This window comes from Topomyia yanbarensis, chromosome 3 (assembly GCF_030247195.1).
Source record: "Topomyia yanbarensis strain Yona2022 chromosome 3, ASM3024719v1, whole genome shotgun sequence".
NCBI classification, from domain to species: Eukaryota; Metazoa; Arthropoda; class Insecta; order Diptera; family Culicidae; genus Topomyia; species Topomyia yanbarensis.
Genome location: NC_080672.1, coordinates 57,589,625 through 57,611,869, shown reverse-complemented (window position 1 = coordinate 57,611,869; position 22,245 = coordinate 57,589,625). Strand labels below are relative to the sequence as shown.

General features: G+C 37.0%; 1 protein-coding gene across 2 annotated transcripts in view; it reads left to right on the top strand.

Moving 5' to 3' along the window:
• The first annotated feature begins 4,824 nt into the window (after positions 1-4,824).
• Positions 4,825-22,245, top strand: part of LOC131690365 (insulin-like receptor) — a 122,616-nt gene continuing 105,195 nt past the window's right edge. The window contains exon 1 of one of the 2 annotated variants that reach the window (XM_058976077.1): positions 4,825-5,040. The gene's annotated coding sequence lies outside the window, so the exon portion shown is untranslated. The remainder of the gene's footprint in view (positions 5,041-22,245) is intronic. The other variant, XM_058976076.1, reaches the window with a different exon arrangement.

Genomic DNA, 22,245 nt, shown 5'->3' with positions numbered 1-22,245 from the left:
ACCAGAGTTCAAAATATTCAAATTCATTGAATGAAAATTGATCACATTCAGCCGCATTCATTTTCAATATTCAGTGACGCAGCTGAAAACGTCAAACGAACAAACCGCCCATTCATCCATGCAGATTTTCATTCGTCTCCGATTATTACACGAAACGACCGTGTAGAAACGAATCAAACGCATTAAAGTAGGCCCTGGCACAATGTAAGCGATGATGATTGTTGTTTCATATGCTTTACCGGCATTTGAAAACATTTTCCTAGATAATTAGTGAAATGAATATATTGTACGATATTCAACTGAATGAATAAGATGGATAGTTGAATGAATATTTTTTCTCTTCACCGCGAGTCGCAAAAGGTTCATTTTCAACCGTCAAAAAAGAGCTTCGATTATTTTTAACTCTGTTGAAAACTGCTAAAGCGTATCTTCGACTATCTTCTCCTAGCGTATAGAATATTCACAATTTTCTAGGAGAATTGTGTTGAGCACCGGAAGGTAAATATTGAGCAGCTTCCAGCACTATGAAAGAAGCATCTTTCTAAGCGAGTTTTTCGTGTTTCTTGAACCGTATGAACGCTAGAAAAAAGTTGGGCATGTAAGGATTAGATTAGTTTTTCGTGCATGCAAGGTGTAATTGTCCAAGAAGAAAATATATAACCTAGAAGAACAGCTCATGAAAGAAAGAATGATGTATTTTATTATTCATTCAACGAATATACGAAAATTGCTGGCTCTATACTGATTATCTCCCATATTCTTAAACACAGTGACTGTATTCCCGAAGCCATCACAAATAGAACTAGGGAAACTCTTTGATGTGAGAGAGTTTATTCCTGTACTGTGATGAGTTACCGAAGCGAAAAAGGTATCATCAATGTTATTTTTTTTGGCATTTTTTGTTAACAACCTATTGAGTCAATTTATTAAATGTTGTAATGGCATTCAACTAGCAAAGGGCCAGAAGGCGAAGTATATTTTTAATACTAAGAGCCATAGTACTCAAGGGAGAGCAAGGAGTTGAAGGAAGAAAGTTTAGAAAAGAGAGGAATTCCACGAAGATCCGTCCGAAAATTTTTAAAATCGTGACCGACCATCTTAGATTCCAATGAAACTTTACACGTTTCACCGTCATGCAAGACTAAATATTTTCCACAGGTAATAAGATTATTTTGACTCAAGAGCAACTTTTCAAAAGGGCGTAAACGTTTCTACATGCATGAATTTCAATTTTTTTTGTTCGATTACTGTATTTTATACAGCAAAACTATCTGAGAACGAGTTACAGGGAATGAATACTTCTGTCTGAAAAAAATATACACTGAAAAAAAATTTGTGTCATTTTTCAAAAAAACAAAAATTTATGATAAAAATTTAAATTGCGAAAAAACCCATTTTTTTAAATGTAGCTATTTCAGCTATATAGTTTAATCAACAGACCCTATGGTTGAAATATATTTTGGTTGCTTTCATGTAACTTTCAAATGGTTTACAATATCGCCTTGATGTCAAAGAGAAGGTTGCACGAAAGTTTACGGGCCTTTTGAAAAACCAACTATTGTTGATGAAAAAACGCGACTAACTTATGAAAAGGTCGTAATAAAACAAAATAATTGTGTTGTTAAAACAAAAGTTAAAATATCTCGAGAACTACTACATTTAGAAAATTTTTGTTAAGAGCATTTCGATTTAAAATGGCGTTTAGAATCATATTCAAAAAGAAAATTGTATTTTTGACTGCAAATAGTAAGAATGTCAAAAGTTGTTGTTAGGAAAACTTTTTTATTGAAAGCTTCTCCATGATCCAAATACACTAAAAAGGTTGCTTTTACGTCTTTAAAACGATAAACATTAAATTTTTGACATTTTTTGATGGGGTAGCGCGAATAACTTTTAAAAAGAGCATAATTACACGAATTAGTTGTTTTTGAAGTAGAAAAATTTGAAATATCTCGAAAACTATCGCATTTTGGAAGATTTTTGTTAAATGCATTTTGATTTTAAATGGTGCTTAGAATTATATTCTGTAATAAAATTACAATTTTGTATGTCAATTAGTATGAAATTTAAAATCATGTACGAAGTTATTTTAAGAAAAACTTTTTTACCGATTTTTTCTCCATCATGCAATCACATTCAAAATGTTTCTTTTCTCTTTAGGTTTTTTCGCAATTTAAATTTTTATCATAAATTTTTGTTGTTTTGAAAAATGACACAAAATTTTTTTCAGTGTATATTTTTTTCGGACAGAAGTATCCATTCCCTGTAACTTGTTCTCAGATAGTTTTGCTGTATAAAATACAGTAACCGAACAAAAAAAAATTGAAATTCATACACGTAGAAACGTTTACGCCCTTTTGAAAAATTACTCTTGTATCAAAATATTCCAATTGTCAGAGAATATCATGGAGATTCATACAGCGAACACACCTGTAAAGTTTCGTTCGAATCGACGATGGTCGGCCGGTTTCTCATGGAATCCCTCAAGTGTGAAAAGGGTCATATGAGCAAGCTTAGAGTTTCCCGGCGACTTAACCCTTTGTCTGCTACCGCAGGAGTCAGGATATTTTGCCATTAGAAATGCGAATCACCTGAGTCTGCTGCATGTCTGGCCGAGCGTAAAGTATCTTTGTATTTCATGCTGTCGGAACCGATCTTCAACTCCTTGCTCTCCCTTGAGTACTATGGCTCTTAATATTGAAAAATATACTTCACCTTCCAGTCCCTTGCGAATTAAATGCCGTTACAACAGTCTGTTTAGTATTCAGCTTTTTTTTTTTTTTAAATATTTAGATGCAACTGTATTGGTAATACATCTAAAAGGCTAAAAATTTGCTTGTATCAAAACTGATGGGATATTTTCTTCATCTCGTCTACAGAAAAATAGAATAAAAGCTATACACTTGTAAGAGTTAATTATCTCGCATGCTATTTTTCATTTTGGAGTCGCTAGAGTTATGCGAAGGTATGGTATAGCAAAGCGTAATTTTTCCAAACCTGAAAAAACAAGCGAAATCTCTAACGAAAGCCTTGCGATTATTTTTATATTTTTGTAAATTATGCCTATCGTCTATTATGCCTAACGTACTTATGCGTAACGTATGTATGCCTAATGTACTTATGCCTAACGTATTTATGCCAAACGTCGCGCACCCGTTTTTGGCATACTTATTGCATTCCACTTCAATAGCATAACCGTACGCTCGCACCTTAACTTAACTCCACTCATTAGCTTCTGTACAACATCCAACTGTAGCTTCTTCTGTACGGAGACCCACTTTTTCTTCATGTCTTCCTCAGATTGGGGATGTTTCCGTAGTACCCGCTTCATAGTTGCTCAGTATTTTTCGATGGGCCTTAGTTCCAGTGCGTCGGAGAGGGGGTACGAAAGTTGATCTCGTACCATTTCAGGGTAACGTTTGAATAGTGGCACGAAGCTAGATCCGGCCAGAAGATCGTAGGGCCCACGTGCTGCTTCAACAGAGGAAGAAGACGCTACTTCTTCAGGTAGATCTCCCCGTTTGCAATCCCGGTAGTCACAAACGGTGTGCGCTGTCGTTTGCCGCATGAGCAGATCGCTTGCCAAATCATGCATTTATTGGCAAACTTTGAAAGTTTCTGCTTCCTTACTATCTTCGGAACATCAAACTTGTGCTAGGCGGTAAAGAACAGTAGCCCGGGAAGCTGCCGGAAGTCCGCCTTGATATCTATAATGAGACCAGGAGGCTTCGTCACCATCTGGGTGTACAGTTTCCGCGGCTGATCGTCACGATTTGGAGCCTTCTGCACTTTGTACATATGCAGTTCCTTCCGGTGCTTGGCTCTCTGAATGAAAGACTTAGACAGATTCAGCTCAGAGTTTGGTAGTAACGATTAATCTTTCGACTCACCGTTGACTGCACGATTCCGGGTTGCTTTCCGATGAGAGATTTGGGTGTTTTCCAGGTGCTTACGCAAAGTCAATTCGCGACGTTGCTTTTCGGGTGACGCAATTTTTTTCGATTTTCGAAAAAGTGACGCCAATAAAAATGCAATGTAAACAATACACTCTAAACTACTTCTAACCACATTTTCAAGAGAAAATACCCAATGGGTTATTTTCTACAGCGTTTTTTTTCCGTGATGAAATTTGATGTGTATTTTTCCGCTTGCTTCGCAAGATTTTCGTAGCCGTTACCTTCGGTGAATGGAATGGTACCATTAGTATAGCTTAGAAAAAATCAAAAAAAAGTTTTAAAAGACAAGAAATCATGCTATATGTATATACTTCAAAATTAAAAAAACCGATTGATGTACATATTTTCGACTGAACACTGCTAAAACTAAGTCCTACCGTTCAGTACAATGAAAAACATTGACGATGAAAATCTTACGCTGATTTTCTATCCACCGAACAGCCTGCTGAGACCAACAAAATCAGAAGAACACCAATCCGTGCAATTCCTCCATTAATCTGGTTACGGTGGTCTCTGGACACTTAGTAGGTGGGCAGAACCTTGAAATAATTAGCGTAAATGGTCCGAATAGTAGCGGAAGTCAAATCCTAGCAGAACCCGGCAGCAGAAACCGTGCTAAACATTTGAATGTGTGGGTGCAACAAGTTTTCCGCTTTGCTCTGACCATCGGAAAAATGGCGTGTAATTAACCGGATTAGCGTTATTAATTATGCAGGTACGCGGACGGGGCGAGGTTCATTAAACAACAAGTGGGGATAAAATCAGCGCCAGCAAACGGAAATAATATCCATTTAATGACCCCCCCCCCCACACACTATTTGTTCGCCGGGGCTTCGAACAAATGGCAGTCGTTAAGGACCTGGGCGGGAAAATAAACGAACAATTTGTTCGACAACTAATCGTCTCTCCGGCATCCTCATGACAGTTTTTCTTTTTCTTTTTTTTTCCTTTACAGGAGGTCGGCCTAATCTCGCTCACTCACATTTCGCGTGGGGGCGTCCGTATCGAGAAAAATCCGAAGCTTTGTTTCGCCAACACGATCGATTGGAACGCGATAGCACCGGGCTCGGAAAACTACGTCAAGGTAAGTTTTGGTTTATGATTTTCCTAACTTTTTATTGGTGGAACCGTTATAGTTTTATGGTAATCATCAACAACAACAGAGTCATATTGGGACCTATCCGTTCCGTTCCGATTTATTTTGTGGAACGGCAGCGGTTCTTCCGGCAGCATATCTGACCGTACATAATCCTATTTGTGACAGCGCCAGCAAACCGCGCACGATTTGTTATGGTTCAAGCCGATTTTGTCGGTGAGTAAACGGAACACTTGAAAGGTTTCACGTTCGTCCAACTGAACGGGTATTATTTGTCCTGTCTGTCTGTCTGTCGTGGTTAATTTGTAGGTTGATCAGCAATTACACCTGTACAATTACAGGCGCCTCTTCTTTGCATTGTTTTTTTTAGTGTTCGTCCCGTGCGGAATGAAAAATGTGTTTGCTTTCGTTTGGCGGAAATGTTTATATTTATTACAATCCGCTCGAACTACCTAAATCAAAATCCGCCCATTCAATAAATCTACATCTGTCACCCCTTTCTCTCCGGTCCCCGACATGACATCATGTATCACTTTTAGCGGCACTGGGATTTTTTTTTTATTCTGCGGAGATGGACCGAACATTGGCCGGTCGGTCTGCTTGCCATCCAGTTCTGGCCGCTGAGGTCGTCCAACCTGACCTAAAATAGCGTCGCGACTGCGGCAAGTAGACAGCCCTGTTGTTTACGCCGTCGTCTCTTCGCGCGCGGGCGTTGTTGCGCGCTTGGTGGCAATATGAATCAAAACAAACCTGTTGTTGGTCGGTTGGAGGGGCTGTGTGTGTGTATTCGGAACGCACTGACCGCCCCCGCAAGTGGCTGCCAGGCCGGACGTTGACGGCTTTACTTGTCCGGAATCTCGAGCGACCCCTTTTAGGTTCGTACTTACGCGCAATAATAGCAGCAACCAGCCGCTCTTTCTCCCTCACTCTGTCTCGTACCAATATGGAAGGATGGCGGTGCGGTGTCCAAGTCTGGATGAATGAATGAGTAAATTTATGACGGTCGGACTTGGCGTGTACTTGGTTGTGGCGGCGACAATTGTCATTCATACTAATGCCGGCTCGGATGTCGTCAGTGAACGGATGGAATCTAGTACTTACTCATCAATAAAAAACGTTGTACGATGATTAAACCATTCACGTCATCGCATTTGCGCAGAGTGACGTCTGTAATGAAACCCAGATCGATTTGACTGAAGCTAGGCAGAGCTACCTTCACACTATTGAAAGTAGGGCGATGTGGAAGAATTTAACGGAAAGTAACTGGAGTATATCTTGAATGGGAAATTTTTGGCAGTTAAAATTTCGCTTGGCATACGATGTTCAATTCCTAACAATTAGATACAGCTGTTCGTATCCGGCACACAATAAAAAGAAATTTTAAAAATAGTCAAATTAGCCAAACATAGCAATTATCGTGCAATAACAGAAGTACCTAAAAAGCAAAAATATAAAAAATCGATACTTCGACTATACTACAAAAAGAAACATAACTGAAGTATGATAATAATACCAATATCCAAAAACTCAGGTTTTACAAAAGGTTTTTTTATAATTATTAAATTTATTTAGGCCCCAAGTAACGTAAAGGTTAAAAAATTGCTAATGTGTCAAAAAACAGACGAATTACAAAAGCTTCTCAAATCACAAAAATGCTATATATGCAAATAATGCAGATACTTCAAATATTGTGAGATTCTGAAAAATTGTGTATAGCAAGCATGAAAGGAATGGTCGGTAGAGGTATAAATATAGAAATTATGTAAAAATATAATATAATCGAAAAAATAAGATCTAGCGAATGTATCAAAATAGAAAAAAAAATTAAAAGTAATATAATAAATAGAAAAACTCGACGAACTGAATCGAATGGTATATGTCACTCGGCCCTCCGGGCCTCCGTTAAAAAGTCGGTTTTCAGAACAATTGCAATACCTTTCTATTGAGCAAGGCAAAAATAAGAAAAATTGTAGACTTACGAAACTGCATCGAATATAGCAAGCACAATAGAACCTTATAGAAAAGTCATCAGCAGTCTTCCCATGAACATCGACAAGTTTGCAACCGTGTATAAAATTTCGTGCTCGCGTTCAACCTCAAACATGCTTTGCCTTTGTGTACAGGTTTGCATTGAACACCGAACCGTGTGCGTACACAAGAAAGGCAAGCACAAAACAGAATGAGTCAACGCTAGTGATGATGTGTGAAAGAAAGAGAAAACTAGTGTCAAGATCCTGTGTGTACGAACACCGCGTACGTACATTGGGTTCGGATGTGCAGTCGAACACGTGTACGTGTTTTGGTACGCATTAGCGCGTTCGAGTTTGCACACGATCTGTGGGTATAAGATGAGCACAGAACTAGAGCAAACATGGTGTTCGATGTTTATTTGATCATCAGTGTAACAAAATAAAAACTACCAAAAATTAACTTCCTTAACCTGATTCAAAGTCTGAACAAGTTACCGTGCTCAATAAAATTACAAAATTTCTGATCACAAAATGCGGAAAAATGTCATAAGGGGTTATATACAAAGTTGGAACTAAAAAAATCGAAAAAAAAAAATTCAGATTTCAAACTACAGCCGTTCGCAGCACCACAATACCTTTTTCTACAAAAATCTTTTTACTTTTTTGATTTCAGTTGAGCGGTTCGGCTTGGAGAGCGTTCACCGCAAACCTCAGCGCAAAAAACTCGCTACGGGGGATGGGCCATAACTCCGCCAACCTTCAATATTTTTTTTATTTCAACTTGTTTTTTTGAACTTCGATAGCACTCCCAACGGACTGTTTTTTGCTTCTTCAAAAACATAATTGCATAAAGCGCTTTAAAAAATCACGAACTTCGCTCACTTTTTCGCCACAACTTTGTATATAACCCCTTAAACAATAAGACTCCTAACAAATTCGTAACAGAAAATGTACCAAAAATTACAAAAGTGGCAAAATGCATTGCAAACATTTTGTAAAAGATAGAAACAAATGCAAAATTTCCACAAATGGTGCAATCTGCATAAATTCCAAAAAATTATAAATTTGTTTAAATTAAAAAAAACAAGTGCAAAAATGCAAAAGTTGCAAAAAAACATATCATTTTAAAAAATCACAAATATATAAAAAATTAAGAGTATTTAAGGTAGAAAATAACTCCAGAAGCAAATAACACACATAATTAATTATAATAGCCAGCATCGTTCAAGTTTACAAGCAGCAAAGCCCGGAACAGACAATATTTAGAGCAGACTTAGTGCAGAATAGTTCTAGGCCCAGCCTCTATATATAAGGTCAATAAAAAGACAGAAAATTAAATAAAAGATTGAGAAGAAATGGAATCTATTGCAAATCAAAAGCAATAATTAAATAAATGTACTGGAAAATGAAATGTGAAGAATAACAAAAAAAATAAATGAAAAAGTAAGAAACAATAATAACAATCGAAAAAAAAAACAAACCGATAATCAAACCAAATTAAAAAATAGAGGATAAGCAAGAAAAAGAAAGATGAAAAACTGAAAAGAGGAAAGAAAGGAGACAAAAGAAAAGAAAAACAAAAAGGAAAGAAAAAAGACAAAGGAAAAAACACAAAGGAAAAAGAGATAACAAGGAAAAAAGAAAGATAAATAAGAAGAAAACGAAAAAAGAAGAAATACAAAAAGGGAAAAATTAAAAAGGAAAACCAACCAGGAAAAACAAAGAGAAAAATAAAATAATGCAAAGAAGTTAGAACAATAAAAAACAGAAAATATAAAAAGAAAATACAAAACAATGGAGAAAAAAAACAAAAAAGGAACAAAAGAAAAAAATAGAGATAAATCTAGAGAAAATTTTCAATAGGACGTAAGTAACATTGAGAACCTCTCTTTGTTTACTTTCTCTTTCGTTTATTACGACGCCCTTACAACACTTTGTACTAATTTTCCAGTACATATCGAAAGCCGACGGTCTTTACTAGAATATTATGCAAAGTGTAGAGTAGTAAATGATGAAATGTCCTAGTAATGAACAGAAGAGAAAGACCCCAAAGAGAATCTCATTGTTACTTACATCCTATTGAAAATTTGCTCTAGAAATGACTGATAGATAAAAGAGGAAAGAAAGGAGACAAAAGAAGAAAAAACAAAGAGGCAAAGGAAAAAAACAATGCAAAAAAGAAAAAGCATAGAAAGATAAAGAAGAAGAAACAAAAAAAGAAGAAATACAAAAAGGGGAAAAATTGAAAAGGAAAACCAAAGAACAAAAAAAAAGAAAAGGGTAAAATAAAATAAAGCTAAGAAGTAAGAACAACAAAAAACAGAAAACATAAAAAAATACAAAAAAACGAAGGAGAAAAAAAAAATAAATAGAAATAAAGCGCAAGAATGGAAAAAAGTGAACTAGACAAAACAGAATATAAGAAAAAGAATAGAACTGGAAAGATGAGTGCAAATAAGAAAAGAAAATGACGAAGAAAAGTAGATGAAAAAAGTGAATGAAAAAGGAAAAGGGAAAGATTGAATAAAAGAAATAACAAAAAAAAATCAAAAATAAAACATGAGAAGGTATCAAAAAATCTATAGAAGTAGTCTATATATGGCCAATATATTGGAATAACAACTATGGAGGAAACAACACCAAAATGACAAAAAAATAGCTTGAAGTGCCAGGAAAAGAAGAGAAAATAAAATACATGAAATATAAAAAAGTGCAATGGAAAATATTAAGTAAAACATTGAGAAGAAATGGAATCAATGAACAATCAAAAGCAATAGTAAAATTGAATTAATAGAAAGCAAAAACAGAAAGAATGGAAAAATAAAATGAAATACATTGTTAAAGAACAACATAAATAAAAGTACTAAAAAGTAAATGAATAAAACATGTGAAAAATAAAAAATAGGAATAGCAATAGAAGATAAACAAAACAATCAAACCAAACTCAAAAAATCGAGGAAAAAGCAAAATAAGAAACGGATTCACAGGAAAGAAATGACAAAATGGAAAGAAGGGAACAAACAAAAAAATGAAAAAATCGAAGAAACCAAGAAAAGGGAAAAAATAAAAAGGGAAGAACAATCAGAAAAGAAACAGAAGACTTGCGAAGAAAGTAAAAGAAGAGCAAAGAGGAAAGATAATAAAACGAAAAGGAACACAAGGACAAATAGAAAGAAAAAGTACAAAATTTAGAGAAAAATAAATACGGAGAACTAGACAAAAAGAGAATCAGAAAAACAATTATGAGCAGAAAGATAACAAATAAAAGAAATTTATGGGGGAAATAAGTTGAAAATGAAAGAAAAAAAAATTGAATGAAAGGAAGAAATATGTAAATAAAAGATGAAAAGGAGCAATACCAAACATCATGTATTCCAAACTTTTTGGAAATAGAAAACAGAACAGTTACAGGCCCGGTTTATATAAAATATATTGGAAAAAAAACAATAAAGAGAAAAAAAATCAAAATAAAAAAAAATATAAAAAACTAAAAATGGCAAGAACTCTAGAGAAATTGGTAATGAAAACAAAATAAATTATCATACATTTAAAAGAAATGCTTACTAAAAATCAATGCAAATATGAAGAGTAAAATAAAATGCAATAAAATTTAAATAGAGCAGAACATATTACCGGAAGATAGAATAAAAAAATTGACAAAACATAGAATAACAAATATAAGAAAAATAGTTGAAAACGTTACAATAATTTTAAACGAATAAATAAGTATAGGGAAAACTGCACAAATTAGAAAAGTAGCAAATAGAACAAAATGAATGTGCGTGAAAAACATGGTAATAAAATGAAATAACTAAATATAAAGAAAGATTAATTAAAAGATTAATAAAAAATAAAATGCAATTAATTTTGGAAAGAAGGAAAATTTTAAGACGAGACAAAATAAAACATGCAAAAACATAATATTTCGGAAAAACACAATTAAGAAGTGTAGAATAATTAGAAACAGCACTATGCTATATTTCTCCTCAGTGGAGAAAAAATTAGGTAAACTGAGGAGTGATAGGTGTAAGCGATTTTTTTCACTGAAGAGAATCTTGTTAACTAATTTAGTTCTGTGATGGATTTAAACAATTTTCTCCTCAATGTAGAAGAATTGCTTTAAACCCAAATTTTTATCCACTAAGGAGAAATAAGGAATAGTGCATACGACATTGACTTGCTAAGCCAAACCATGTTTTGATTTCATTAGTTCTCGTAAGCTTAATCAGATTTTTTTTATTGCGGGACATCACGCAGGACTAGGGGTTTGTCCCTGAAAAACAAATATTGTTCGTGCTAGCTTAGTCTTGTCACTAAGTCAGTGTCGGATTCTGATGAAACGAAGTCGATGCGCAAATTCCATAACTACTTTCATACTATGTTGCGTTTCGGCTTCGCCTCATCAGAAACCGACACTAACACATTGTCGGAATAGATTAGCGCCGGCTTGACGCAAATCCCTTAAAACTAAAACACTATGTGTTTCAATCAAACGACTGATCAAACGTGATGTCCCGTTCGAGCAGAAGTTCTGTTTATGCCGATGAGAGAATATAGCATAGTACATAACTACTTTAATTTAGAATAGAGAATTAAGAAACCTAAACAATTATAAAAATGAAAGAAGATTAAAAATTAGAAAAAATCGAATTAGAATAAAGCGATATCAGAAAGTACAAAGGGTTCAGAAAGATAAAAAAATAGCAAAAAAGGCAAGAGCATTCAAAATAGAAAGAAAGTAAATGGCAATAGACGATATATAGCGAACTTTGCACAATGTCAAACGTAGTCAACGAGAAGAAAAATATACACAATAATAAACATAGCAATCAAATATCAAGGTTAGCAAAAACAACCAAACATATAAAAATGCAAGAATAGACAAAAATGATAGAAACAGCGTGAAAAAATAAAATTTCGGCATAGCAAAAAGTAAAAGAATAGCTGTCGCTACCAGGATAGCCAATAAAGCAAAAATTTTAAAAGCAGCGTGATATTTCAAATAGAAACAGATTGAATTAATAGATTAAATAGAATTCGTAGAATACGAGCCTCAAATACAATACAGAGAATAAATATTAAATAGAAAATATAAACAATAAATGGAAAGATTAGAATACAGTTGGAAAAACTAGGGAAAACAATTAAATAAGGCAATAGAAATAGTAGCACACCTAGAGAAAGTTAAAGATAATAAAGATACAATTAGCAAAATTAAACAGAAAAAGAGCTGTAAAGGAAATAGATAAATTCGAAACGTTAATAAAAACTGAAAAGTGATTTTAAGAAAAAATAGTGTATAAAAAATAAATAAAAAATATAACAAAAAATTACCGTATAAAAGTAGTCAAAAATTTGAAAACTGCCTGACTTGTATTAAATGTAGAGAATGCAAAATTTCAAAAAATGAAATTTGTGATAACAATGAAAAACTTTTAAGTTGGATACCAATCGCTATAGCTTAGCTTCGCAACTTTTTGAAAACAGATCAAAATGCAAACTGCTCTCCTCGCCCAGCAAAATCGCCAAGTAACACCCGCCTTGCAATAGGCACAAGTCCAGTACAGTCTGCTCGTGCATTAAAAATGCTTATAGGAGCATGTTGTCAGATGCCGTTGTGATAGAAAACGCATAATTTATATCCGTGTGAACGAAATATGAAACGTACAAACTGGTGCAAACATGAAAATTTTATTCTTATCAATCTAACGCACACGCAAGCAAAATGAGTTTATTTGTCCCAAAGCCACTGCAGCGTTGAACTCAATCCAATAGTTACCCTTCGTCACAAAAGTTAACATGAATAGTGGTCACAGTGAAAAAGTTTCCCATAACAGGAAAAAATATCCTTCCCAACCAAATTGTTAATCGGCGTGCGTACACAACTCGAACCTATCACATTTCTATACTCGTTCGTGTATGCGAAGTTTCAAGTCGCACAGCAGGGCGCTCCGGTACAATCGGCACCCATTTCTTTGCCGTGTGTAAAGCGTATTGTGCTGCTGCGCGGTTTGAAATTTTGCATGCACGAACGATTTACACGCACTCGCACCTAAGGGACTCAAACCGATACGAGGGGAGTTTATAATCGGAGGTTATGCTTGTTCGCTTAAATCATTAATTACTCGCATGCTAAAGGAGCAACATCATGACTATAACGTCTGGAGAGTCTGGGGCAGCCGAAATATGCGCACATTGGTTAACTGTGTGCGGGTTAATGCCACCACTACCCAAAAATCCGTAGCGCCAAGCGCTTGGTGTACCGTCCGGACAATCTGCTTCATGATGCTGCTAGTTTGAAATGCGAGCGACGAATGATTGAAACGGACACGCGGTACCTATATTAACCAGCTGCATGTGGTTGAGTCACTAAGGTGCGAACGGTGATGCTACATGTACAGATTTATCTAGAAAGGTAGATTTTTTAAGTATTTTGGTACATACTAGGTACGTTAAGATTACAGATTTTTAAGGGATGTTCTCATTACTCTTTTCATTTAAAGGGATGTTTTCATTTAAATGACCAAAAAGTAAGCAAAATTTGGAGTTTTTTGGGACCAATGAAAAAAACAGCAGGCAACACTTTAGGGATTCAAACGCTTACATTTTCGTCTTTGTTTACAATATTTTTCACGACGGGGGGACGTTTTTTTTAAGAGACCAAAAGATGAAGTTTTTAAAATGAACTGTTTTCAAATGAGAGTTTTGAAAAATCTTATTTTGAGATAATTATAGATAAATTATTCGTAGTAGAATGTCAATGTTTTGTAATAGTTACATGGAATTATGGGTTTTGGACATCGCTGATTACGAATCTGTTAATAAGTTTTTCGAAATTCAAACTGGCCGATCCAATGTGACGGCTCCACTAAAAAATAGTGGTATTACAACCACAACCGTGAGAAAAAGGTATGTATCAAAATGAAAAAAATAAATATGGCGAATCCAATATTTCAGACTAAAATGTTTATTTTCACAAAATTAGTAAAATTTTTGAATAAATATTGAAAAAAATCATCATCAACTCCTACACTGAAAAGAATTGATTTTAAAAATTTAAACTCGATTTACGAAAAAACTCATCTTTGATTTGGATGAAATTTTGTTCCAAAATAGTTAATTATGTTCTCAACCTACCGTCAGAAATTCAAGTTGGTCGCTTTCAAGGAAAAAAAGCTACTCGAAAAAAACTTTTCCTTATACAAACTGAATTTTTTTTCAGTGTATTTTTATTCTGAGTCCATAGCACAGAGACCAGAACCCAGAATCCCGAGGAGAGAACCTAGACTCCAGATTCCATAGCCCATAGTCTAGAGTCCCGAATCCAGATTTGCGAGTCCTTAACCCAAAATATTGAGGCGAGTCTAGAGTCCAGAATCCAGAGTTCAATGTCGAGAATTCACAGTCCTGAGTCCATCCGCAGCGATCAGAACCCAGAGTTCCGAAGAAAGAGCTCAGATTCGAATCCTGAGTTCCGAGTGCAGCATTTAGAGTCCAGAGCGCCGAGTTTGGAGCCAAGAGTTCAGAGGCCAGTGCCCAAAGTCCAAAATCTAGTGTCCAGAGGTCAGAGTCCAGCAACCAGAGTCTAGAGTTCTTATCCTAAAATACTGACCCTAGAGTTCTCAGCACATAATCCAGAGCCCGGAGTCCAAAGTCCAGAGCCCCTAACCCAAAATAGTGAGACCAGAGTTTAGAGATGTCAGAGTTCAGATTCGATAATCCAGAGCTTAGGTTCCATAGCCCAGCGACCAGAACCCAGAGTCCCGAGGAGAGATCCCAGAGTCCAGAATCCAGAGTCCCGAGTGCAGAGTGCATAGTTCAGAGTCCACAGTTCAGAGTCCAAAGTTCAGAATCAAGACCCAGAGCCCATGGCACACAGACCACAGTCTACAGTCCAGAGTTCATAGCACAGAATCTCGAGGCGAGAGCTCAGAATTCAGAGTTAGGAATGCAGAGTCCAGAGTTCAAAGTACAGAGAACAGAGTCGAGATTCTAGGTCCAGAGTCCAGAGTCGTCAACCCAAATTACTGTGGCCAGAGTCCAGAGCTCTGAGACCAGAATCCAGAGCCCGAAGTACTTAATACTAAATTCTGAAGCAAGAGCTCAGACTACAGAGCACAGAGCTCAGAACCCGGAGAATCCAGAGTCCAAAACATCCAGAGTTCAAAGTCCAGAATCTAGAGCTCAGAGTCCAGAGACGAGAATCCTGAGACCAGAGCTCAGAGTTCAGAGAGCACAGTCCTCAACTCAGTGTTCCGAGTTCAGAACCCAGAATCCAGAGTCCATAGTCCATAATCCAGATACCGGAGTGCAAACCCCAAAGTTCAGAATCAAGAGTCTAGAGTTCAGATTCCAGAGTGAAAAAAATTACTGTGGCCAGAGTCCAGAGATCTGAGACCAGAATCCAGAGCCCGAAGTACTTAACTCTAAATGCTGAGGCAAGAGCTCCGACTACAGAGCATAGAGCTCAGAACCCGGAGGCCAAAATCCAGAGTCCATACCGCAGAATCTCGAGACGAGAGTCCAGAGTCCAGAACACAGCTTGAAGAATGCAGCATCCAGAGTTCAAAGTCCAGAATCTAGAGCTCAGAGTCCAGAGACGAGAATCCTGAGACCAGAGCACAGAGTTCAGATAGCACAGTCCTCAACCCAGTGTCCCGAGTTCAGAACCCAGAGTCCAGAGCCCATAGTCCAGAATCCTGATACCCGAGTGCAGACCCTAAAGTTCAGAGTCCAGAGTCTAGAGTTCAGATTCCAGAGTGAAGGATCAAGACCCCAGATACCAGAGCCCATGGTTCACAGTCCAGAGTACATAGTACAGAAATTCTAGGTCAGCGTCAATAGTCCATCATGCAGCGATGAGAGCGAAGAGTCCAGAATCTAAAGTTCAGTGTCCATAGTCCAGAGACCAGACCCCAGAATCCAGAGTTCCGAGAGGAGAGCCAAGAGTCCAGAATCTAGAGTCCCGAGTACAGATTCCATAGTTTAGAGCCCAGACTTCAGAGTCTAGAGGTCGGATTCCACAGTCCAGAATCAAGATCCCACAGATCAAAGCTCAGAATCCATAGCACATAATATCGAGGCCAGAATTCGGTGTCCAGAATCCAGCGTGAAGAGTGCAGAGTCCAGTGTTCACAGTCTATAATCTAGACTGACTGGGTATTTTCGGAATGGTCTTGACGAGTAGGTGCCACAAAATTTATGTCTGACGCCATGTTGAAATCCAAGATGGCGACTACCGGAAGTAAATTATTACGATTACACTTCGGATTGTTTATCTTTGCACATAACTTATAACTTTCATTGGTTTAGTTTTCGATAAAAATGCACTGAAAAAAAAACTGTTTGGACAAGGAAAAGTTTTTTTTTTCAAATAACTGTTTTTCCTTGAAAGTTGACGGTAGGTAGAGTACATAATTAACAAAATTTCATCGAAATCAAAGATGTTTATTTTGTTATTCGACTTTTTAATTTTAAAAATCGATTTTTTGCATTGAAGTAGTCGATGAAGATTTTTTTCAATACTTTTATTCAAAAATTTTGTTAAAATAAATCCTACAACATTTTTTTGAGGATTTGTCATTTTTAGACCATTTGAAAAAATTGGTTAAGACAGTTTGACCCTTTTCAAAAGATAGTCTAGATCATTTTTGAAAATACAAAGTATGCAAAGGTACTTTTTGTGACAAAGTTCTCATGTATAGAATGTTTCATTGAAATCTGAGAGGGTGCTGCAAACATTTGTTCAAGTTGGCGCGAAATTCGCCAGTAAAAAAATGCATAGAAAAATAAATCATTTTTTTGAAAATTTTCAATGAGAACCTTTCCTTAAGACTGTGCGATGCTTCTCAGTAAACAGCAGGCAAATGTTGAGTTAGACTGCTGACAGAGTGACGGTGAGAATGTGAACTGGAATTAGCACTGACATTAAGGTACAAAAAACCTGCTTGCAGCAAATCAAAGCGATGACGTCAAAATGAATGCCGAGCGGATCGCCATCCCGAATGAAAAATTATTACGTCGAATGATTATTTTAAGCAATCTTGTTATTGCTTCGGTGAAGAATCCGACTCAGATTTTTCTATAGAAGAGAACAGATAGAAAGATTTTTTTTACTTCTAGTACAGTTTTAATTGTGGCAATACTGGGAACGAATGTGTGCAGATGCGAAAATCCATGGCGTCTATCGCTTATTGTATCATCCGGACAATACAGCCGTCATGTTGCTCGTTTGGCATGTGAGCATCGACTGGTGTAAAGTGAACACGCGGGACCTAGTCGTATTTCTATTCGGATTTCCAAATTTTTGAAACGGGATTCCAGTATTGAAACGTTAGAAGTATTCAAAATAATCAAAATAATAGACATTCAGATATTCAGATTATTGGTAAGAATTCTATGGTAATTATTGAAATCAATTCGAAGTGATGTTTAGCTTCACCTTGCTCCAATGTGTGCGGGGAATATGAATCCAAAGCCAGCTAAAAAATTGCTTATCTCTTCCCGCAAGGAAGCAACATGGGACCGCTTGTTTTTCTTTAGTCCACCAATGCCCTCCACGAGTAATCGTGGACACCCGGTCTTGCGTAATTCTTTCCATACTCGTCTATGGCCTCTACTAATCAGCTTTAGTGAAAAATGCGTTCCTTTCACTGTCGTTTGAAACCGAGATTAGGATAACCTAAGCACACGCATTCTTTGTGTGTAGTGATTATAGCTCGTTACCTGTGCATGCATCACTGACATTTATTTCAAACTGACAAAAAAGACATTTATTTCAAACTGCAAGGATTCCAGTATAAGCCAATTTTTGCCCGTAACTTAATACGCAACGCACGGATTAGCTGCGGTGATCCTTACCCCGTTGGACAATTCGATTAGATTGTTTCCCACATTGCGTACCAAAACAGTCCGTTAACAAAATAGCCGAGAGAGAGAGAGCGCGCACAGATTATTTTTCCAGGTCAACAACCTGCAAAACCAGCTTTTCATTTCAGTGCCACACCCACGCTTCGACAAACAAACCGGGAAAAAACGAACCACTGCGGTTTAGATTTCGGTTTGTTTACATCGTCTACCTCGCGTTGCCATTTTGCAATTGGGTCGATTTCTTTCTGTATTCGATCTATCTACCAACACTATACCATTCGCACAATAATTTCGATCTGAACTTTGCTCGCGATTGCAAAAATTGAAAAATTAGTTCGAGTGTGTGTGTGCGTGATGTTCGGCCTTCATCGCAAATTCGGACACCATCGTCTTATTATAGGCGGAGAATTTTGGAAAACGTAAACAATTCTACTGCACAAACAAACAAACCGAGCGGGAGACGATCCTGTCGCCATCCACCTCCATCATCCCCGCTAAAATTGCTTCGCTTTGCGCTGGATGACAGTTTCGTTGTTTAGAAGATCCTCATTACCACCGATCGGAAGGAAAGTTAGAAATTTTGACAGCTTCGGAATAAATAATGACAGAAAATCTCAGATCTTTTGACGAACAGTTGCGCACGAAGCGGACGAACGGTTTTCGGGTTAACTTACAAAAAATTACAAACGAAAACAGGACCAAATGGAAATCGATCGATCAAGAGGCGAGCGGTGTCCAATACAGCATAGCATCATAAATCTTTTGTGTCGTAGAATATGCAAATATGTACCGTTCGTGTGACAGGGGAATTTTCCAGTTTTTTTCTCTCGATTTTCTGATACATATTTTAAAATCAGATAATTTTATACAACAGCATACAAATTTCAGTTTAAATTATTTCATTGTGAACTGTTTTGACTTTGTTTCATCAGTAACTATCAGACTAACTTGGTCCACATTGCTGACTGGTTGGACTGATGTCCCGAAAGAACAAAAGTTCTAGTTTTTCAGATCGAATTTTTTGACCAACAGTGTTATTTCACCAGGAATTTTTTTTTGTGATCCAAGTCAAGTTTAGAAGAAAAAAAACGAAACCGGAAAAAATTCAAATTTTTAGTGGTCACAACAGTTTGAATGACTCACTGAACTGATGAGGGAAGCGAAACAGACGAGCCGCGGTGTGGCATCATTCATCAACAGCGAGCAAGTGACACATTCGTCGGTCGAGTGGTGGCCTATCACGCGTCCATTCGGATAGTCCGATCATGACAAGCATAAGCTGGCTCTATGACACACACACACCCTTGCACAGCCAAGCTCACACATGACAGGGATGTGTCACAATTAAATAATTTGAATTTTAGACCATCGTCGTGTGTGAGCGACGCAATAGCTACAGCTACATTCTTCGCTGCTAAGCACCTTTATAGTACGCAGTAGTGAGCGGTTGGATCTTTACTACACCCAGTCCGATCCGCCGAGCGTCCCCCGGTTCGCTCACTATCACGCGGCTTTGCTAATGGGGCCGCCCAGAAAGGAAATTTATAAAACAAATAAAACAAAAAAAACTGCGCTGCCGAATGACATGACTGTTTATCGCTATGTTGTACTGTTCTCTGGTGTGGTGTGATCAAGACGACCCCAGTGCGAAAGAAGGGGAGGGTGACGTTCGAAAGACCCCTGTTAACTTTCAAATAACGGATTGGATGTATGTTTTTGGAAATTTACGCAAATTCCTGGGATTAAATAGCCGAAGAAAAAAACTTTTAGGACATTCGGCCGGCCTCAGTCCGAATCGTCTTAAAATCTTAAACTTTTTTAAAGAACCTCAGAATCTTGACAGATTTTGCTATTTGTTGTCGCTTTCTCTCTGTCTGGTCGAAAATAGACTGGCAATGGATGGATTAGTCAATCATTTTTGGTCATTAGTAGGCTAGCTTTGAAAAAGTCGGTAGGTAAGGTATTTCCTATTTATATCCTGGGTTCACGTATCGATTATAGAATTCCTCAAAAAGCGCCATTCATATATCACGTGTACAGTTCAAGGGATAGTAATATGACAAATATCCACATGCGGGACCGTAGCGGGGTCATTCGACGCCAGGTGTTTGAAGGTCGGACGGACGGACGGAGCATTTTTGCGAAATCAGTTGAGGTTAGGTATTTGAAGGCGGTGAACGGAGGATTGCTCCGGGAGCCTTACGTGCAGATCGGACTACTGAGCAGACGATTGATTAGGAAATTCTATCCGCGGATATCATACAACAATGCGAAGAATTTCTATGAATATTTCTTCCTTCATCAACCATTACATTTGTTTCTGATGGTTGGTTTACCCATTCTTCGTGTCGGTAGCCAAAAAAATCGCTAGCATCCAGTCATACGTCGAGTGAAGACAGATAACCAGAAGTTTTTGCTCTGAGTTGTGTTTCTTCTTCCGTGTTTTTTTATATTTTCGCATGGTATCGGGCTCTAAGCCAGTGCGCAAATTAGCTCTCCTGAAAAACACCAGCTGACCAGGTAAAATGGATGTCCAACAAGATTCTTCATCAGAAATTCCCCATTTAAAATCATACACATTGAGCTCGGTTGGACCTTATCTGATCTTCCTCCGGATGAAAGATATTCTGAATATTTCGAAATAACTGACACCGAAATATTCAGCCGTGACAGATATCGCTAAAGTTTGCCCAAAAAGGTGCAGAATTGTATCTAAAACAATTAAATGACGTTACTGACGACAAGTCTTGTGCAGGACTACCGCGTCTACATCCCAGCTCACAATGTTGAGATCGACGGTGTGCTCGCCGATTCGAGTTTGGTATGCGTGACCACTACTGCAGCATGGGGTTGGCTGTTTCAAGGACCGCTTACTCCAGTGAGCGAAGATTGCAAATGGCAATCGCACTGGACGGGCCTAAAAGGGGGGGGGGGCTCTTCAAACTCGTCTGCTTGTTCAGTAATTGGGTCAATAATCCTCAGTGTGACAATTGCCAGGATGACTGTGCATTGGAAATGCCAAAATATGGGTCTATTGTGGGGAGAGTCCACGTGATATACTACCACAAACAAACAGCGTACAAACAGCGCCTGATGATTCGATTGTTTCCTGAAAAGAGCTCTCTTTTGCGGAAAAACTAAAAAGAGTCACCCACTGCAACGAATCATTATGATCATTTGGTTCAGGAAGAGTATGACTCTTGCGATCCCCATGTGGTTACATTTTTTACAAGTTTCAGAACCTAAAGGCAGATGAAAGTCCTTGTAAAGGCTTGAATTTTTCTCTTGAGAGACCGCCAAACATAAAAAGCTCAAGAAAGCTCTTATACAAAGCCGAAGTAAATATCTTTTGGTCCCAGGACTTTGAGATCAAACAAACAATGTGACATTTCAACCAGAGATTCAACTTAGGGTAGGATCGGTCGGGCCGAGATTGGTCATAGGTATCAAAGTGATATGTTGGAACTTCTCCCGGCATCGAGGTGACTTCAATTCTCATGGTACGGCATGGGATTGTCTTCTCGATGATTTATATATTCATTTATTCATTTGTACATATTTACACTTTACATTTTGTGAATAAATCTTAATGGAGGACGTAGCACGGTTTTTTGGCACCTTTGATGGAACTTCAGTTCCTTTAAAAACACGATTCATCAAGTAATCGATTATTTAAAAAATCGATTCTTGAAATAAACTATCTTCGAATAATCGACTCTTCAAAACAAACCAAACCTAAAAAAACGATTCTTCAAAAAATTCATTCTTCAATTTAGTTACTAGATTTGCGAGTCGACTTCGTCTCATCAGAATCCGACACTGACTTAGTGACAGGACTTAGCTAACGCTGGATTGAAGCTAGAAACAAGAAAATGTAGATAATTTGTGTTCCTGAGTAAACCTGTAGTCAAGCGTGAAGTCCAGCAAAAAATTCTTAAGAAAACGATCCTTCAAAAAATTCATTCTTAAAAAAAATCAGTCCTTAAAAAAACCGATTCTTCAATCATCAATTCCCAAAATATCGACCCTTCAAAAAATCAATTCTTCAGGAAATCTATTCTTCATATAATCGATTCTTTAATAAATCATGTCTAAAAAACAATTTTTCAAAATTGATTCTTCAAGAAAAAAATTCTTCGAATAAAAATCTTACAAAAACTAATTCTTCAAATAATCCATTTAAAAAAAAAATAACGATTGGTCGATTCTACAAATAATCCTTTTTTGCTAATTAATCGATTATTCAATAATAGATTCTTCAAACAAATCTATTCTTAAAAATTGGATTCCTCAAAAAATCGATTGTAAAAAAAGATACTTCAAAAATCTATTCTTCAAATATTCGATTCTTCAA